The 21,132-nt window shown below is 50.2% G+C and overlaps 1 protein-coding gene and 1 long non-coding RNA gene across 3 annotated transcripts in view; one reads left to right on the top strand and one right to left on the bottom strand.

Moving 5' to 3' along the window:
* Sbk1 (SH3 domain binding kinase 1) overlaps positions 1–11,791 on the bottom strand; it is a 44,936-nt gene extending 33,145 nt beyond the window's left edge. Inside the window, exon 1 of one of the 2 annotated variants that reach the window (XM_076552061.1) lies at positions 11,654–11,791. The gene's annotated coding sequence lies outside the window, so the exon portion shown is untranslated. Of the gene's footprint in view, positions 1–11,418; positions 11,551–11,653 lie in introns of those variants that run through there. The other variant, XM_006980374.4, reaches the window with a different exon arrangement.
* A 55-nt stretch (positions 11,792–11,846) lies between these two features.
* Positions 11,847–20,412, top strand: LOC121831585 (uncharacterized). Its single transcript, XR_006075113.2, has 3 exons — positions 11,847–11,984; positions 18,468–18,659; positions 19,484–20,412. It is a non-coding gene; the product is annotated as an uncharacterized LOC121831585 (long non-coding RNA).
* Positions 20,413–21,132: the final 720 nt, after the last annotated feature.

Below are 21,132 nucleotides of genomic sequence, written 5' to 3'. Positions count from 1 at the left end.
TAACAGAACCTTTGGGTTACTCTGCAAGGCCACATAGCCCAGAAGTAGTGGACCTGTAGTATATGGTTTCAAAATCTGAATCTGTCCAGAAAGACATTAGAAAAAGAAGCCAAGGTTGAGCAAACAGCGCCTTTCTGGGCCAGTCCCTGCAAATATGAATCCAGCACTCCCTCTAGTGGCCAGTATTTTACATTGCAGGACGGGCCAAAGGACTGTGAGAGCAGCAATCTGCACCTCAAACCCCAACTCACTATGCTGTATTGGGAGAAAAGAGCATCCTCTGCTCCCCATCACCCAGGACATTCAAGCCCAGGCCCTCTGGTCCACTCAAAGCCCCTACCCTGGCTGTGATTGAACAGGGCCAACCCCAGGGCACCATACCGTTCCCCTGTGTATCTTATTCCTCTGTCAGGAACTTGGTCTCTGTCCACACTGTGGTCCAGAAGCCCTGCTGCTCAATGTGACATATTAGAAGCCTTTAGACGTCCCATGCCAGGCCAGGCCCCAGAGCAAATGACTGTGTTTAGACCTGGGAGGGATATAGCTTAGAGAACAGAGTCATATCAGAGTGCTGTCCCCTCAGTGCTCAGATGTCCTGATGTCACCTCCAACCCACTCTGCCCCTCTGGTGTCCCCAGGTGCAAACCCCAGACCTTACCCTTTCAGAATCTCTGACTTGCTCCCTCACCGTCCCTGCCCTCTGTCTACCCCACTGTTTGTCTAGTTCTTGCATGTGACAGCCCTTTGATCCCACAGAGACAGCTACCCAGAGCCATTTCACCTTCCCACTGCCTGGAAGCCTGGCCGCCACCACTACCCACCTCATCCTGTGTGGACCCCACTCTCCATCACAGGACTGATACCTGGAGAGCGCCCCACTTGCTCGCCCACCTCTCCCATTGGGCATCTACTTGGAATGACACCAACCACCCATCCTGTCCCTGCCTGCACCAAGCAAGTGGTCCCACCAGGGAGAGCCCCGTCCCAAGCAGCCATGTCCCTTAACCCCCAGCAGCGTGTCTAGAAGGGGAAACTCATTGTTACCTCACAGGCCCCTCTCTTTCCCGTCTGCTCTGCGCATCACTACCCAAGCTCCCCTAAACGCCCCACACTTCACACCAGCTCCAGGTAATGCCCACGTGCTGTCCATAGCGTGGCAAGGCACGGCTGACTCTTGCCGACTTCTCTTCTCTCCCCAAGACATGGCTCTTGCCTCACCAGGAAAACACAGGGATCTAAGTCACTACACTGACTCCTGCTACCAAGTCACAAACCCAGCAGCCACGCTGTAGATCAGTGTGGAGGACCCTCAAAAACGTAAATAGAACTGTGTGACAAGGGACCTGAGTCAGCACAACACAGAGACACCTGGACAGTGTGTCACTGCACTGCACATGACAGCCAAGGCAGGGTACCAGCCGCTTGTCCACAGAGTAACCGACAAAACGGTAAGTATGTATACGTATGTGTGTATGTATGCATGTGTGTATGTATGTACACAGGGAAAATTTGTATATTTGAAGATGTCACAATGAAATCCATTACTTTGTATACTAACTAAGCAACAATAATAATGAATTAGAAAAAAGAAAACACAGAGGGCTGGGGAAACAGTGGGTAGGTAAAGTGCTTCCTGCAAAAACACAAGGACCTGAGTTCGGATCCCCAGCAGCCCATGCCTACAACTCCAGCACGTGAGACAGAAAAAAGACAGGCAAAGTAGAGTAGAGGGGGTCCTTCCTCATGAGCCAGTCTACCAGAAAGGGCAGCCACAGGGTCAGTGAGAGGCCCTGTCTCAAAAAATAAAATGAAGACTGATCAGGAAGACACCCAGGGTCAGCCCCCAGCCTCCTCCGTACACACACGCACAGATGAGCACATCTACACACCCACAAATGCACCAAAGGCATCCAAAGGAAGAAAAGAAAACTGTGGTCTCTATACACAATGGGGTTATTTAGCCATGAAGAATAAAATGAAGTCATTTCCGGGAAAATGGATGCAATCAGAGATCGTCTGTTGAGAAACTAACCAGACTCAGAAAGGCAAATATCACCTGTTCGCTCTCTTGTATTTGAATCTACATGTTTTAAAAGGTGTAAAAGAAGGGGGCCTATTTAGGAAGAAGGGGACCTGTAGGAGGTGGGACAGGGCTGTAGAGCATGTGGATATAACCAAAGTACATGATATACGTGTATGAAAACATCATAATGGAACCCATTACTTTGTATAAGTAATATATGCAATAACTATATCTTTTTTTAAAAAGGATGAGGCTAAGGAGATGAGTCAGAAGTTAAGAGCATGCACTACTATTGTAGAGGACCTGAGTTTGGTTCCTAGCACCCACATGGAATGGTTCCTGTAACTCCAGTACCAGAGGGATCTGGCACCTCTGGCCTCCTCGAGCACATTCCATATAACAGAAGTATCCAGAATTTGAAATAAGATAAATCTTTTTAAAAATCCAGGCCTATGCTGGGCAGTGGTGGCGCACGCCTTTAATCCCAGCACTTGGGAGGTAGAGGCAGGTGGATCTCTGTGAATTCGAAGCCAGCCTAGGCTACAGAGTGAGTTCCAGGAAAGGTGCCAAAGCTACACAGAGAAATCCTGTCTTGAAAAACCAAAATAATAATAATAATTAATAATAATGATAATAATAGAATAATAAAAAAAAAACCAGGGCTAGAGAGATGGCTCGGTGGCTAAGAGCACTCAATGTTCTATCAGAGGGCTAGAGTTCAGATCCCAGCACCTACATCAGGCACAAATGCCTGTAACTCATGCTGCCAGGGCTCAAACTCCTTCTTCTGGTTTACACACACACACACACACACACACACACACACAATTGCACACACATGGGCGAACATGCACACACACACATAAATAAAAGTACAATTAAAAGCCAGAAACCCAACTAGCTCTTCTCATGGCTTTAGGGTCTTCTCAGTCATTGTATACAGAGCTTCTTCTCAATCACTGTGCACAGAGCACCCTTTTCATGAGCAAACAAACCCCAGTGAGACCAGAGGGAGCTGGTTTTAACCCCCTAACTCTGCTGAGCCCTCCCCCTCCCCCTTTCCCAGGTCCATCCTCCTATGCTGGGGGGTGGGGGGGAGCGGCTCTCCCTATTCGCCTCCTAGTCTCTTTTGTCCTCACTGTTACTCTACAGAAATATAGCAGGGCATGGTGACACCGGCCTGGAAGGCTAGCACTGAGGAGACTGGGGCAGGGGGATGGCAGGTTCTGGGACAGCCTGAGCTACATATTGAGATGTATCAAAAGAAATTAAAGTTTTATTTACAAGGTACATTTATACAGTGTTGTTTTAAGACAGGCCTTTCTAGACTCCAGCCCAACCTTTTGTTTTTATTATTTCTGGAGACACCCCCAGTTTCTTTCATAGTTACTATGTATTTTTTCTTCTTTTTTCTTTTGTGTTTTCCGAGACAGGATTTCTCTGTATAGCTTTGCGCCTTTCCTGGAACTCACTCTGTAGCCCAGACAGGCCTTGAACTCACAGAGATCCACCTATCTCTGCCTCCCAAATGCTGGGATTAAAGGTGTGCGCCACCACTGCCTGGCTGTTTTTTGTTTTTTGTTTTTTGTTTTTTTTTTAAGTGTCTGAACACAGAGCCCATAGCTTGTTTGAAAGTTTTTGTCTCTAAATACCCTGTTTCCATGCTTGCTTTGGTTCTGCTTAGATTCCAGGCTTTCCTCAAAAGTGGGTCCCTGGTTTCCTGCTCATTCTCAAGAATGTCAAAGGCAGATAAAAACTATGGTAGTGGACCCATCATGTGCGTGCGTGCGTGCGTGCGTGCGTGCGTGCGTGCGTGCGTGCGTGAATGTTGACCCTGTGGCAAGAGAAACTTTCTGAGAAGATAGAATGTTCTATGCCTGGATGGGGGCTTGGGTTCCCCGGATGTATACATATGTCAGAACTTCTTAAGCTCATTGCTAAAAACTGCATTCACTGTGAGTAAACTATGGGCCCAATTTTAAAAGGTGAAAATTATAGAATTTGCAAGCAGTTGAGAAACCCAGTACTCTCAGGGAGGGGATGCTGGGCGACAGAGGTTCAGCATAAAAAGTTTGGGCTGGGCCGCTATATTTAGATGTTCTTTCCTCGACGACAAGCGTTACTCGGAGGCACAGCACATACTGAACATGCCTGAGGCCCTGGGTTCAACCCCACCACCGGAAAAGACCGATTTAACACAAATGGGGCGTGGCAGCGTACAATTTAAAGGCAACTAAGTGGGGAGAAAAAAAGCTAGAACAACAGAACGGTTGCCAAACACTCATCTCTCACAGAGAGGGGGAGGGGGACCCCGGAAGCTCCTGGAGCTCCTGGAAGGTCAGGCCGGAGCCCTCTGTGCGGCAGCAGCATGGAGGAAGAAGGCTGGGGTGAACAGAGGAGGGGACAGCGCTTCTTACATTTGCATAATCTCCAGGTGGGTGCGCAACCCCTCATCTAGACCCTGGGGAATAAATGTCCAGTCTTTGTGGACCAGAAGATTATTTTTAAATTTTATTTATTTAATTTGGGGGGGGGGTTGTCTGTTTGTATGTCTGTGCACCACTTGCATGCCTGGTACCCCCAAGGAGACCAGAAGGGGTGGTCACATACCCTGGAACTGGATGGTTGTAAGCTACCATGCGGCTGCTGGGAATTGAATCCAAGTTCTCTGAAAGAGCAGCCAGGGCTTTTAACTACTGAGCCGCCTCTCCAGGCCCAGACAGAAGATTTTTTTGTGTTTTGTTTTGTTTTATTTTGAGACAGGGTCTCTCTATGTAGCCGTGGATGGTCTGGAACTCTCTATGTAGACCATTCTAGCCTCAAACTCACAGAAATCTGCCGTCCTTTGCCTCCCAAATGTTGGGAGGCAAAGGCATGTATCACACTCAACTAGCCAGGAGATCCTTAAGCAGCCCTGCTGTGCCTGAGCTCCAAGCATTATCATCCCTTCTAACCAGGCCAGCGCCTTTTGGAGATCTGAGGAGTGAACTGTAGTTCCATGGGCTTGTCCATGCTTAGCTTAGAGGTGATGTAAGGTATAGCTTCCTTATCTACTAAATTAGTTCCCACACATACGCCTGCCATCCTGACTCCATACTATGTCTCCTTTCCCAGTGAGTGCTTTTCCACTGATGTGTGCCATGATGGGCAGGACCAACCCGCTCATAACCCCCAAAGTTATGGGGGGTTATGGGAGTCATAACCCCCAAAGCCACAAGCATGCTCCATCACATGGCAGAATTGCTTTGCTCCTGGGGTTAAGGCTGAGGGCCATGAGATGGGATTCCAGTTGCTGTGCTCTGAATTCAGGTGCTGGGATCTCAGCGGCCTGCCTGGTGTGGCGGCAGTGTTGGGAGGTGTGGCCTGGAGGGAAGGGTTTGGATCATGGTGGCAGAGCCTCACACAGTTGACTGGAGCCAGACGAGTGTTCTAGAGGGAGGAGATGGGGTTGTTAGAAGGTCAGGCTGGTCTTTGTCTCTTCTACACATGCCCACCGCCTTCCGCCTTCTGCAATGACTAAAGCACCACGAAGCCCTCACCAAAGGCTGAGCAGACACTGGCACTGTGCCCTTGGACTTCTCAGCCTCCACACCTGCGAGTTAAACAAGATGATGTTGTCTGGAAATCACCCAGCCTTGGGTATTTTGTTACAGCAACCACAGAATAGACTAAGGCACCAGTCTAATCACATGACTCACTAAAAGCTTTCCCTGCTATGGACCGGAGAATGGACACGGTGATGTTTCCTTGCTACTGAAAGGAGAAATGGAGCAAGGGAGGCGGGTGCCTTCTGGAAGCTGGAGAAGTGAAGGGGGTAGCCCCCTCCAGTTTGTAAAAAGATCTTCTAGGGCATTCTATCAACAATTTTAGCTCAGTTGTTGAATCTGGTGTAATAAAACTGTGAGGTAATAGACTTTGGGGATCATAGGAAAATAACTTTGTTGCTAAGTTTTGATGGAAGCAAAGACTGCTACAGTTTGGAAATGTTTTAGTGTCTTTCTATACAGCCTGGACTGAGCTTGGACTCAAGATCCTCTTGCCTCAGCCTCCTGAGTGCAGATCACAGGTCTATTCTACCAGGCCCCAGACTCTGTATTTCTGGACAAAGCAGACTGCTTGAGTTACTTCATTATGGTGAGGAGATGCTGGGTAATAACATCTTCTAAACATGTTTAGGAGACAAAAGCCACAGGATCTGCTGATTCTTCCCTTTAGAGGAAGAAGAAAACCAAGAATGAATCAGCTGATTGGGATTGAATCCATACAAAAGAGGGAATGGGCTCACTGAGAGACTCAAGGATTTTGCCACAAGGGCTGGGGGTGAGTCTCAGTGGTAGAGCACTTGCCTAGCACGTGGGAGGCCCTGGGTTCCATCCTGAGTTAAATAATAATAATAATAATAATAATAATACCACCACAGACATCTTCCATCTGAGAAGTATGTTAGTCAGCTTTCCCTTGACTTAATGAAATACCTGCGATTAATTGATAATAGGAAAGGTTTGTTTTGACTGGCAGTTTCACAGGTGTCCCCCATGGATACTCTGTACCATTGCTTTTGGGTCTGTAGAGCATCATGGTAGGAAGTAGCATGCCGCAGCCAAGCGGAGAGGAAGAGAGGAGGGAGAGGGAGGGAGACAGAAAGAGAGAGAGGAGGAGGAGGAGGAGGAAAAAGAGAGAGAACACTAGTGTCCTGATACCCCTGTAAGAGCATATCCCACAAAGACCTGACTCCTCACACCAGGCCCCGCCTCTTAAAGACTCCACAGCTTCCCAGTAGTGTCATCCTGGGGACCAAGCCTGTAACGAATGGGCCTTTGGGGTACGTGAGAGGTCCACAATTTAAAGAGATTTGCAGGCAAGTCTGTCTTGCACTGCTCACTATTCTCTTTGCAGTGTTCTAAATAAACTTATCCTTAAAGAAGGGAAGAAAGAAAAGAAGACGTTTGCTGGACAGAGGCCAGTGGGATGGCTGTGTGGCTAAAGGAGCTTGCTGCCAAACCGGTGACCTGAGCTTGATCCCCAGAATCCACATGTTGGAAAGAGAGAACTGACATTGACTATAACTCCAGCTGCCCCCCGGGGGCACCCGCACACGCACAGCATACATTTACACAGACACATACATACAAATAAAAATAAAACGAATCTTTAAAAAAGCTTGTGCGTAGGTTTGCAGCCGGGAAGTTCATGCAGCATTCTACAGGCTCTGTTGGGAGCAGGAAGGTATTGACAGGTGCATTATGTCATGGCTGGAGTACGCAGACCCCTGGACAGGCTCGTGGAGCTTTACTCCCTCTCCCAAAGCCACTAGGATTCGGTCCTGGGAGCTCCCACGCTAATGACCTAATCCATTGCGATCACCACCTCTAACACCACACCTCAATTAGTTTTCTGTCTTTTGATATTATCGACATAAGACTTTGGGGATTGAATTCCTCTGTGAACTCTTGGGACAAACCATATTCAAAAATGTACTCGCAGCCATCTTCTTCCCTTGACCCTGGCCTGCCCACAGGTCACCCACCCTGCACATCCCTCCGTGATCTCAGCGCTGGTGTCCTGCATCCATGCTGGCCCAGCAGCCGTTGATTCGCCTAGAGCAGCTCCAGGGATCTTTTAAAATGTCAAGCAGATTTCGTCGTTTCCCTTTAAAAGCTTCCAAAGGATTCCCTATCCCATTAGCATGAAATCCATTCTCCTCAGCAGGGCAGTCAAGGCCAAGTTGATCTGGTCCGTTCCTGTCTCACGTGTGTCTCTGTCTCACCACACTGGTCTATCAGAGTGAGCACTACTGCATGCCGGTGGCCTCTGGCCCTTTGCCTCTCCGTTCTGTCTGCCTGGATGGCCAGTCCCCTCCCTTTTTCTGGGATGCCAGCTTCCCAAGTCACCTTACACAAAGTGTGTGTTTCCTGTGTGTCCCTGTTCATCCCCCCCCACACACACACACAAGGGGTTTGAACCTGATGATCACATCATGGGTTTACTTGTGTATCGTCTGTCCCGCATTAACTCTGAGCTCCAGGAGTACAGAGCTGGTGTTTCTCATGTGGCTCCTAGCTCTCTCCCATGCAAGATGCCCTCCCACTTGGCTGAGTGAATGAATAAGCATAATTTGCACCGATTAGGAGACAGTTTGTCTTCACGTATCAAGCTTTCATAATGCCGCCGTGAGGTGGTTGCACTGGACTGCCTCTTCCCAGCTCCCCTTGCAACTAGCCGTCATAGCCAATGCACATAGACGCAAGGGAAAGAGGCTGTCTCCAGCTGACTCACAAAAACCCTGGGTGATAGTTTAAATTTAATGTATTTTGTTTTGAGATAGAATATAGCCTAGGCTGGCCTAGAACTCACAATCCACCTGCCTCAGCCTCCTGAATGCTGGGCTTGCAGGCATGAGCCACACTTGGGGATTCTGAGGTTCTGAGCTATGCCATCCCGAGATGGGAAAGAGCCGGGGTCAGTGAAAGAATGCTTGGAGCAGAATCCCTCTCTCTAGACTCCATTCCACGGACATCAACCGTAAAGAATGTCGTCGCTGTAAGTTCCAGGCTCATGGGCACAGCAGCTGCCTCACCCTAGTTAACACGTTGAACCAGCGTGAGCAGGTGGTTGGTAACACTGTCCCTGACAGGGGGCACAGGGTGCATCAACCTACAGCAGAATCCAGGGGCAGGGCGCCCACACTCTCATTATAGCCCCCAGAGATTCATGTTCACATGGCCGCCATTTGTGCCTAGAAGGCAGCGAGCCCCACCAGGGAAGTGTCTGCATCTCTGAGGCTTCAGTATCCAGTCCCTGGAGGCTTTGAGAAGTTTGTTCAACCTATCAACGAATGAGCAGGTTGCCTATACCCCTTACAGCCTCTCAATTCCTAATTGCCTGAGAAGAGACCCAAAGAGAACTCAGCGTCAACATGAAAGAGGACCGTGGCCGACTCAGACTGGCCCACGGCATTTAAAGATGGCAGCTGGATGTTCTAGAGAAACACCAGAGAAGGCTGAGGAGACGCGGTGAGGGCTTTTGGTGCACCATGCACTCTCTAAATCCAAGGTGACCTCACCCTGTCTTGCTGCCCTCCCAGCCAGCTCTGCCTGGCTCCCGCAGCCTGGCTGTCCACATCACTCAGTATTTTTAGCTTCACCACCTGGCACCTGTGGTCACCATCTCTGCCCAGCCTGGCAGTGTCCCTCCCCTAGGCCTTAAAGAGCCAGAGTGTCAGTTAGAAAGTATATCATATAATCCTAGTATAACCTATAATCCTAGGCCATTATATCCCAGAACAGGAGACAGAGGGACCTCTTCTACACAGGAATCCCCAAAGCTGCAGGTGGGGTGGAGGGAAGAGGAGGGAGAGAGGGACAGAAGATCCTAACCCTAGCGCTGGAGCCTCATTCTGGGGCTTCCTGAGTCACTCGCCAGTCGGGATTGATGAATAGTACTCCAGTCAGGATTGATTAATATTAGCATTGCTCTAAGACCTGAAGCTGGGGGACATCAAGGCAGGGCTTGGCTGTGTGTGTTGTTAATAGTCAGCTCAGGGCTGAGAATTAACCTAGCATGTGCAAGGCCCTGACTCCATCCCCACCGAGAGATAGCGAGAGAGATAGAGACAGAGACATAGGGAGAGAGAGAGACAGGAAAGAAAGACAGAGGGACTATGATAGCAAAGGATGCCAAGGACCTGTTACTCAGTCTTCACCAAGCACTCCAACCTTCACTATGAAAACGATGTGGCCGCGCTGAGGCTGTGGAGTTAAGTACAGTGTCTCCCGCTTCACTGAGTCTCCTAACCTGCCTGTTTGGCTTCCAGCCCTCCCATGGCTGCTCCGGTGCCTACAGATCAAGTATTCAGCTCACAAGTCCAGGCCTCCGTGATCTGATACTACTGCCTTTGTCCTCCTCACTTTACAACTCTCCACACCCTGATCCTCAGGGAAACCCTGGCTCCAGCCAAGTACATTACCCAAGCTGTGACCCCGGCTCTGAAAGTGAATGTACAAGCTGGCAGGGTCGCCCCCATCCCTGGACAGCTACTTTTCCAAACCACCAGCCTTCACCCTGGCCATCGCACAGCCCACCGATACCTTTTCTTAGGCCTCCCCCATTCCCTGGGAGGCATCGTACATCTAGATAGACATGGAGTATGCTGTGGCCCCTGTGAGCAGAGGTGCTCCATCTTGCATCTCGACTCCATGGGCACTGCGTACCCACTCCTGCTAATGTGCCCTCAATCTGTGCCCAACCTATCTGCTAACAGACCTCACCAGGGCTGTGCCAGGATTCCAGGTCCCAGTGGAAGCCTGGCGCTCAGCAGGTGTCCAGTCATCTTGCATGGTCAGCTAGCAACCAGGCAGGAAGCATCCACCCATTACACAGATAAGAACACAGAGGCCCCCAGCAGGGAAATCATAGGCTTGGGGTCCAACATAGTCATGAGGGGCACCTGGCCTAGGATGTGGGAGCCCACATTCTCTCCTCCTGTTCCTTACTGGGCATGGAAGAGACCCTAGTGTGGCCCTGTGTCTGCCTTTCCCACGGTGGTACTGACCCAGGCAGGCTGGGCTGGAGCAGAGGTGACCCTGCCAGCTTGTACATTCACTTCCAGAGCCCGGGTCACAGCTTGGGTAATGTACTTGGCTGGAGCCAGGGTTCCCCTGAGGGTCAGGGTGGAGAGAGTTGTAAGGGTCCGAACTCCACCTGGTGCTATACACTCTCATCACGAAGGTACTCTCACACCTGCTCCCACGAACCTGTGTACACAATCACACACACTCGCCCAGAAACACACAATCATGGCTGCAGAAAGCATCTTCTCTCTCCCTCTCTCCCTCCCTCTTTTACACATGTATGAGTGCTCACACATGCGCACATGCACACATATACATTTTCACTTATTCATTCAACAAAGACCGGGCACCTGTTAAATGCCAGGGCAATGCCAGGGGGGCGAGGGGCTCTTGGATTGGAGTGGGCCTGTGGCTTCTGGAAGGCCTACCTGGAAGAAGAGGCATTTCAGCTGGACCTAGGTGGAGGAAGCCAGGCTATCCCTGGTAATACAGCGGAACAGAGTGAGATGGGGTATTAACCCCAATCACACAGGTCTTGAACGCCAAGTGCTGACTTTCTGCTGTAGGAGCTGGAGAACCATGGAGGCCTCTAAGCAGGGACAAGACATGACCACAATGGGCGTGAAGGGACAGGCAAGTCAATCTAGGGCCAGAGTAGGAGGAAGGGGGAGAAGGTCGTGGTGATAGCCAGTGAGCTCAGCAGGACAGTGGAGGGGTGGTAAGAGTGGGTGGATAGGTCCCATAGGCATCGTCGCCAGGCCTCTAAGCTCCTGGTGGAGGGCTGCACCATGGTCTTGCCAGCCCGCTGCCCACCCCAGGACTGACCTCTGCAGTGGAACCTCTTCCAGTTCCTCCTCCTCTCTGTGGAAGCAGACCAAGCAGAAAGCTGGCACATCGTCAGCTCCACAGCCCAGGGGCCAGGCTGGAGGCAGACGCAGGACGGGGCAGGGGTGACCGTTGGTGGTCTCCGCAGCAGCATCCCCAGCCAGGGCACGGTTCTCTGAGCCAGTGCGCTCCAGGGTCAGCAGCTTGTCGGCCTCAGGACCCCGGGCCTGCCTACCTGCCACCTGCGCCTTCTCCCTCAGGTTACCCGTCGCCTCGGTAGGTGGAAGAGCCTGTGGCTCTCTTGGAGCTCCGGTCTTGAGGCACAGGGATCCCAACCACGGGATCCGCACTTGAGCAGCAGCTAGCGGCTGCCTGGACTCAAGAGGTGACCGGTAGTAGACAGAGGTCCTATCGTTGCCTCTGGAGGAGCCCTCAGCACCTCAGCGGTCCACTCTGCTGCTGATGTCTGCTAAAGGCAGGACTGTGAGGACAGGCCCACAGAGGACTCTTCTGTCTGTGTGTCTGTCCAGCTGTTTGTTCTTCCCAATTGACCAGCAGGCACAGAGGTGAGTGACAAAGTTTGTGCTCCTCTGCTGGAGTGAGTGGTACAGTGGCCTCCAGGAGAGCCGAGTGACAACACTTAAAGCTGGAGGGTTGGTGAGGGTCAGGTGAGGCTGGCACAACTGTCCCCAGGAAAAGTTCTGACCCTTGGAGTCAGGTGCCGGTTGGCCAAACTGGAGGCTGATCTGCTCCCTGCTCCCTCTCCACCGCTCTGGGGCTCAGCTCTGTGGTGGCTCTAGATGGCTGGGCTGTGGGTATTAATAGCTCCACATTCACGCTGAGAAGCCTGGAAGTTAACTCCTTCTCTGCCAGAGCTGGGAGGCTGCCGCTGGCCACAGTGAGGGAAGCAAGGACCACGCCTCTGCTGGGAGCCTGGTGCGGCAGCAGACACTCGGTCATACCGCGCAGTCCCTGGGCTTGGTCAGATTTCCTGTGCCACCTGGACCCTCCGTGCATAGGTAGGGAGCATCTGTGGGGGGGACTCAGAGCGCTATCCCCAGGGGTCCCCAGTTCACACCTCCACAGTCAGCTACCCAAGTCCCTGCACATTCCCAGAAATCACCATCGCTGACTCTGGGTCTAATTGCATGGCTACTCCGAATGCGAGCCAGAGATGAGGCAGACGTTGCTTAGTAGTAAGCTCAGCGTGGGGATACCAGAGTGGACCTTGTCTGCCTGTTTCCTAGGCATCATCATGTGTCTATCAGGCACTGGGCGGGATGCGGAGGGCACAGTCATGAAGTGGCAGAGGCTCCTCCTCCTTTGGTGGGCTTGTACCCCCACAGGAGGCTGAAGGGGCCACAGCTGGTCTATACAGTGCCAATGAATTAGAAAGGGCGCTCCCTCCTGGCAACCCCGAAGCACCTGCCTTCAGTGGGGACCTGGGCTGGTTTTCAGCTCCCCTCACCTGTGCAGAAATTGACAACACATAACAACCGTTCCCAGTGGCCCTGGGAGCAGAGGAAACAAAGGATAAAGAAATTCAGGCTGTGGAAAGGGCAGAGGATTAAGCAGAGGATGTGAGATGGGGCTGAGGGGCAGGCAGGTAGTTAGAAAGGCTGTTTTGAGAAAGAACGCCCAACAAGGTGATATCAGAGCAGCAACCTGCAGGAGAGGGAGATACCTACCAGAAGATCTGGAGAGAGAACCTCCCAGCTCAAACACAGGAACTAGCTGGCACTTGGAGAGGAGGGTGAGAGGCAGGGAACGTCTTTAAGCTGGCTTTTTGGAAGGGGTAGAGCTTTCCCAGGGGCTCAAGAGGTGGGTCGAGACTAGCAGACAGAGAGTATGATGGGATGTTACAGAGCCTTACAAAACAGGAAGAGATAAAGGTGGTCGGAGGTCTAGGAAGTGTTTGTTCTGAACCACGCTTCTCAGCATAGGAGGATGAAGAGGGAGGCTGGGTGGGGAAGACAAGTGGGAACTTGGCTTGAAGCTGGGGACCTGGGGAGTTTGGAAGTGGGAGAGTTAGAAGCCTGGAATTGAATTTGGACAGGTCTGGACCTCTTTGGCCAAGAAAGGGTGGGGCCTGGCTTCTGAGCAGTGCCCAAGGATGAGCTGGCAGAGAGCACCTTGGGGCAGGGATACAGCTCTGCCCAAGTCTCGAATGTGTGCAGGGACTTGGTCTTTTTCTAAATGGTACACCCATTAGAAAGGAAGGCTTTCTCTTGTTGATTAACTTGAAGGATGGTTTATCCTAATCAACCCCCCCCCCACCTCTGCCCCCTCTCTTCTTTCCTTTTCTTTCTGACACCTCACTGTGTAGCCCAGGCTGGCCTTGAACTCACCATTCAACTGTATAGACTTCCCTTAGGTTGAGATCCACATCTGCCTCTGGGGTTGTCTTTCTGGGTTGTCTGCGTTGAGGGCCTGCTTCCATATGCCCTTCTGGACAGGGCACCTTCTCTGAATTGGCCTACCCGAACAGGATACTTCTTTCTGCTTGTTCGAGATTGAGCTGGGGAGAAGATTGGCGGGCCCCGGGGCCTCACACAAGCTCTGCTGCAGATTCACTCTGTGTTTTTAGATTTCTGTCCCTATCCAGAACCGCAGACTGACAGACATAGCTAGAGGCCAGCTGCACTGCATCGCAGAGGAGAACGTGTTCAGAAAGGAGCAGCATCTCCCTTAAGGTTGTGACACTCGGGGCTTCCCTTCCCTGTTCAAGGGTCAACCTTGGGTCTCTGGATGTGCAGAGTTGACAGGGTGTCTGTCCCTCCAAAAGGAGGACGTGGAATGGGAAGGGACAAGAGACAGGGTGGAGGGGGAGAGGTAGCCCACGCTACAGTCCCTGAGGTGAGAGTCAGAGGGGTCAGATTGGCCTCTGGATGTCCCTTCCCCCTCCCCAGGCCCCGTGGGGTTGTCATTTGCAGATGTTAATTATTCACGAGGCTGTGCTTTGCCTGGTTTTAATGCACTCTGATGGCGTTCTTTAGCTAATGGGGAAAATCGATAGGTTTTAATTCTTAGTGGCTGTGAAGCTCTGTCTGTCTCCTGTTTGGGTGACTGAGCCTGGGTCTTGGGTTAGGGGCAGGGTGTGGGCTCAGACTCAGGGACAAGAACCCAAGCCTTCACCTTCCCTCTCCTGCACACTGCTGCCTTCGGCCTCCAGTCTGTGGAGAGAGGGTTGTGGTCACATGGCTTTCCAAACTGCCCCCCAACTCCATGGAAAGGCTGAGCCCTATGTCTCAGCCATTTGTCATCCTCCACGATGCGTGGTAGCCATGCTCGTCTTTGGACTAGACCTATGGACCGATCAGATGGGGCAGTGCCTCTCCTCCAGCTTTGGGGGCTGGTGTCTTGCCCACAGCTCTTGACCTTGGAGCCTGGGGACCTAATGGGAGTGTAGCTTCCTCTTCTCCCCATTCAGGGTCAGCTCTGGTCTACCTTCTGGAACATAGGGAAGCTGGTCTGAGCCATATTCCTGAAGAGCTCTATACACAGGCCTCCAATGTTCTCTTTGTGGGTAGTTACACATACACAGACTGACAACCATCCTGGCAGGACTGAGAGCCAGGACATTCAGCAGCCATCATTATGAGCACATCCCATTCCCAACCGCATCCTGTCCCTGAGTAGATACCCTTCATGATTCCTGTAATTATCTGAAGAGCAGAGTCAACAATGCACGGTGTGTGTGTGTGTGTGTGTGTGTGTGTGTGTGTGTGTGTATACTTGCTAATTAGATAAGTGTAAGCCTTTCAGATACATGGTGGTCTTGATAATACTGTTCTTTAAAAAAGTTGGTGTTTCCAAAACACAACAACCTCTGAAGATAAGAGGTTTCGACAGGGGGGTGGGAGATGGGGGGATGGGGTGGAGAGTGTTCTGCCTGCTTCCCAAGGCCCTGCCTCTCCTGATGGCTCAGAGTCCACCCCTGCCGGTTGAAAGGACTCTGGCCAGCTAAAAGGGGGCCTGAGCCAGGTGCTGTGGCCTTCATGACCTGGACTTGAAGAGTGGTGATGGCCAGGCCTCATTTAGAATATCAGATATTCCCCTAAAAGCTCACGTGTTGAAGACATGGCTCCCAATCCAGCAGTGTCCTGAGGTAGGGCTCCTGGGAAGTGGCTGAATTAGAAGGCTCTGTCTTCATCAATGGATGAAGTGGCATTGTCGGAGGTGGTGGGAAGAGGAGGTGGGGCTTGGTTGCAGGAGGTGGGTCACTGGGGGTGTGTTTTGGAGAGCCCTGGTCTGTGGCCCCTCCCTGTCCCCTCATGTTTCCTACCCTCCTTGAGGTACACAGCTGTGCTCTACCATGCCTTCCACCATGGTGCTCTGCCTCACACAACCCAGAAACAAGAGAGCCAACTGACCACAGGATGAGGCCTCTGGAACCACCAGCCGTAGTGAGCCCTTCTTCCCCAGCTAGTGAGTTGGCTCAGCTGGTCAAGGCACTGGCCATGTGACAGACAGTCCAGCCTGACAGCCTTTGTGCAATCCCCAGAATCCGTGTACTAGTGGACAGGAGAGAACTGACTCCACAAAGTTGTCTTCTGACCTCTACATGCATGCCATTGCATGCATGTTCACACACACACACACACACACACACACACACACACACACACACACGAATAATAATAACAATACATTAAAAAATTTAAAGAATGCTTTTTTATTATTTTACTTTTTAATTTAAAAATTATTTATACGTGGGTGTCTGATCTTTTACAGGCAGTTAAGAGCTACCTGACATGGGTTCTGGAAACTGAGCTCAGGTCCTCTACAAGAGCAAGAAGGGCTTTTAACTGCTGAACACCTTTCCAAGTCCACGAATAACTTTTAGTTAATTAATACTTTGAGACGGGGGTAACATGGTAACTCCGGCTAGTGTGGAACGCATGACAGTTCTCCTGCTTCAAGGCCCTGACTTCTAATCAGCCCCCAACCCAGTGATGGTCATACAGTTGTAGAGGCGCACCATGGGCTTTCAACTGCTGAGCCATCTCTCCGGCCCCAAAACAGTGCTTTTTAATCTCTGTTCCCTTATGTTATTTCTGTCAGGCATTTTGTGACAACGACAAAACCCTAACATACTTCCTTCACCCACCTGGTCCCATGCTGGCCTCTGCCCTGTCACCACTCAGGACCCAACAGATGTCAGGCTCAATCCCAGTTTGAACATAGGCTTTTGGGGCCCAGGCTACATGCTGGACAGACTTGCTGGGGTCCTCTCCGGGACTCTCACACACACCCTGTTCCCTTTGACTCTCCTGTGCAGAAGGCTGAGTGACCCTTTATTCACAGCCACCCTGTTGTTTGTGATCCATGTAAGACCCCCTCCCTAGTTTTAATCCATATTTAGATTCCCTACCCCACCCCCCATGGATACTTGGCAGGAAAAAGCCACTGAAGCTTGCTCCAGTTCCTATCTTGTGGGATCACTGATAAAATCACATTAGCCAAAGTATTGGTAAATGCTTAGGTTGCTGTCAGCATACAACTGACCCAATACAAATCCCATTCCTCTCCCTCCTCCAAGGACCTTGGAGGCTCAGAGAAAACACCTTTCTGTTCGGTGCACTTGAGCTGATACTTTTTCAGAGATGCTCACTAAAACCCAAGTGAGCCTTTAGGATAGAACCTAGCTTGCTCATAGTTGGAAGAGAGGCAAATACTGTTGCAACTAGCTCTTTCTGTCTCTGTCTCTGTTTCTTTGTCTCTGTCTCTCTCTGCCTCTCTTTCTCTCTCTCTCTCTCTCTCTCTCTCTCTCTCTCTCTCTCTCTCTCTCTCTCTCTGTATGTGTCTGACTCTGGCTTTTGTGTAGACCTGGCTGACCTCCAACTTGTGATTCTCCTACCTCAGTCTCTTAAGTGTGTGTCACCATAACCACCATAGTCCTTTCCCTTTTATATAAGAGTTGTTAGATATTCCTTGTCCAACAAAACACAATTAAAAAAAAAAAAAGAAAGAAAATCCAATTCCAGATCACTAAAAGCCTGACTGATGACTGACTGACAGCTATATAGATGAGAAGCCAGCTTCCTGGAAGAGGCCTTACTTAAAATTTATCAGAATGGGGCTTAAGCATCTTGGCAAGAATGCCAGTGTCTTCCTAGAAGGAACTATGTGTCTATCCCACGTAGACAAAAAGTTACACCCCAAACCAGATCTGGTCCAAGCTGCATCACTGAAGAGAGTTTGTTTCTCATGTGGACGTGCAGAGGCTGCTGGTCCTCTTGCTCGAGCGCACCTTTCTTCTGCTTTAGTTCTGAAGAAAGAAGAACGGTGGGAGGATGTGTAGGGAACTCTTACTTTCAATGTTTCATCAGCTGGCTGCACAGGAGACTAAATAAAAAAAAAAATCAGTTCCAGCCACACAGCCATGGGCCTGGCAAACATCTGGGACAGAGGCTGAAAGGAGGAAGGTAGTCTAGGTACAAGCAGCAGTAAGGGGAACCCAACTCAGAATAGAGACTCGGAACCCTTCGAGCTGCTCCTGCCCTCTACACGGGGCTATACGGGGTAATAGTCCATATTAGACCTGAAGGACAGGGCTCCGATATACAAGGTCTTGCTATGTAATCTTGGATGGCTGGAAGCCATTATGTTGACCAGGCTAACCTCAAACTCACAGAGTTCTACCTGCCTCTATCTCCTAAGTGCTGGGATTACAGGTAGATACCACATACTCAGCTTACATATAGATTTTGTGGTGTATTTGAGTCTACTGATCAGAGATTTTCAGTTTAATCTGGAAGCTTTGTAAATGCTTTAATAAAGGTAAGATGGGGGTGTGTCAATAATTTAACTCTAGAAAAATAAAAATAAAATAAAAAAAGTTGAACAAGAAAGGAAATGTAATCATAGCATAGTATGTGGGTGGCTAAGGTGTCGTCACTATTATCTACAAAGGTATAATAATTTAAATACCAAAAACCCATTGAACCCAAAAGGATATCTAGCCCTATCAGAAGGATGAGGATAGGATTTGTGTATGTGGGAGTGAGGGTCATGGTAGAGGAGAAATAAAATTTCATTCTCTACAGTGGGAAGTAAGATCAAAAGCAGAGAGATGGAGAAATAGCTGTGTCAGCATTGGAGTTCTAATCTGGCCACTCAGAGAATGGTCCATAAACCAGCAGCATCAGCGGCACATGAGAGTATATTGGAAATGCAGAATCTTGGAAGCTGCCCCAGACCTGCTGAATCAGACCCTGCATTGTAGGGAGGAGAAGGAGGTGAGTATGTTTCTGTCACACCCGCGGCATCATGCATGCTAGCCAGTGCTCCTCCACTCAGCTATACACCCAGCCCAGATCCTACAGTTACCAAGATCCTCCACAGGGATGTGCATCACTGGCAGGCCTGGAGATCTAACTCAGAGCCTGACTTAGAAAGAGAACAGCAAACAGAAGGGGCAGAAATGAGGCTTGAGTTCACTGCCTTCAGGAACAGAAGAATTCAAGCACAGGGTGGTAGAGAAGGGGACTGTTATTCTTTGATATGAGTCCTGAGGCTTTGTTTTAAACTTTCTGGACAATTTATATTGTTGAAAAGAGAAAACCGAACTGGAGAGATAGCTTGGAGGTTAAGAGCACTGACTGCTCTACCAGAGGTCCTGAGTTCAATTCCCAGCAACCACATGGTGGCTCACAACAATCTGTGATTCAATCTGGTGCCCTCTTCTGGCAAGAAGACAGAACACTGTGTACATAATAAATAAATCTTAAAAAAGTGAGAGAGAGAAAAAAAAATCATGTACAAGATTTTAAATTTCCACAGTGCAAAATGGATAGCAATATCTTGCTCCAGGTGGAGACTCCAAGCTCCTCCCGAGTCTCCTGGAACATTTCTCTGCACAGCCAGCCTTGGAGTGTGTGGCCATTCTGTTTATTCATTTCTTTTGAAAACACTTCCAAAGCACTCCAGGGCATCTTACTTTTTCACTCACAAATATCCTTGAGGCCATTCCATATAAGCAGCACATAAAGATCTGTGTTAATTCACTTACTGTCTATTAGAGGAGGCTTAAATCATAACTTGTTTAACTATTTCCCGACAGCTTCACGGGAGCATTCAATGCCACAGAGAGCAGCAGTCAGCAGTGTGTGGCCACAGTGCAGTCTACCTTCAAGCACACAGAAAATCTGGGCTTGGGGCTGCTGCTAAAGCCAAGTGTTTTCTCTGCAAACTTCAGTTTTTTGTAGCTGTGAGGTGGCGATAAAAAGATATTCTTAGTAGCTACTATGCACACTCACATTCCAGACATGGAAGATTTGGCTCTAAACAGAGCAGATCAGAATCCCTGCCCTTGTGGAGCTTAGAGTCTAGTGTCAGAAGACAGATCATAGGATAACTTAATAAAGTAGGTGATGCTGAGAGCTAAGTGAGGTGGAGCAAAAAGGGAGGACTGGATGGGAGGTGTGAAGTCTCCAATGAGGTGGCTGCATTGCTAAGGTGATGTTGAGCGGCACGGATCTGCGAAAGGAAAGCGGTGTGTAACACTTGGCAGAGAGCCGAGGGGCAGAGACCAGGAATGCACCGCCTTCTACACAGTGCAGGCCATAGCAGGACTCCCTATGCCAAGGATCTCCAGCTCTAACTATGTCCTTGAGGACCTCCAGAAGATAAGTAGAACCCTACCCTAGATGCAGCAATCCATCAGTGCCAGCGAGAGAGTCGCCCCTGCCCTGTGACCTTGTGTTGTGATAGAGCCACTCAAAGAGTGAGAGTGGCATCAGCCACCTCTTAAGTGGTTTGGTGGCTTCAGAGAGGGTGCTGGATTCCTAGCCCAGTGTATCAGTCCCTAGTAACATGAGTGTCTTAGTCTGCTTTCTGTAGACAGTGTGACAAAACACCATGACCAACATCAACTTGAGGACGAAGAGGTTCAAAGACCTCAAGCAGTAACCCGGAGGTGGGAACTGAAGCCGACTCCGTGGAGGAACCAGCACTGCTTACAGGCTTGCCCCCCTGGCTTGCTCAGCCTGCTTTCTTTCTTTCTTTTCTTTTTTTTTTTGGTTTTTCGAGACAGGGTTTCTCTGTGTAGTTTGTGCCTTTCCTGGAACTCACTTGGTAGCCCAGGCTGGCCTCGAACTCACAGAGATCCGCTTGCCTCTGCCTCCTGAGTGCTGGGATTAAAGGCGTGCACCACCACCGCCCGGCCCAGCCTGCTTTCTTACACAAGCCAAGTATCACCTGCTCAGGGGTTGTACCATCCCCAGTGGCCTGGGTCCTTACATCAACCAAGACAATACCCTTCAGACTTGCCTACAGGCCAGTGTGATAGAAGCCCCCCACCCCCCCCCACCCCCCCCACCCCCCCCCCCCCCCCCCGTTAAGGTTCTCTTCCCAGATAACTCTAGTTGTGGTGGATTGATTAAAAAAAGCAACCAGGACAACCAGATTCTGCTCCTGGTTTGGACTGTTTTCCTGGTAAGGTGGCATTGAGGAGGAGGAAGCAGGAGAGGATCTGCTGATTCCCTTCGGATGGGCACCTTTGGGTGAATTCTGGGAGAAGGTTGGTGGGCAGGTGAACTGTGTACAGAGCTCACCAGTGAAAAAGCAGCTGCCACAGGCCTTGTTGAGCTCTCCTTCCAACCCAGTATGAGAAGTATCAGAATTTTTCTGTAGGATCTGAAGGTTCTGGAGACAGACGTGATTGGGAGAGGGAAAAGGTTCAGTGTGAGCAGCATGGAGATGAAGCACACC

Source organism: Peromyscus maniculatus, chromosome 1, assembly GCF_049852395.1.
Source record: "Peromyscus maniculatus bairdii isolate BWxNUB_F1_BW_parent chromosome 1, HU_Pman_BW_mat_3.1, whole genome shotgun sequence".
Classification (NCBI taxonomy): domain Eukaryota; kingdom Metazoa; phylum Chordata; class Mammalia; order Rodentia; family Cricetidae; genus Peromyscus; species Peromyscus maniculatus.
This window is presented reverse-complemented; position numbering and strand designations above follow the sequence as displayed.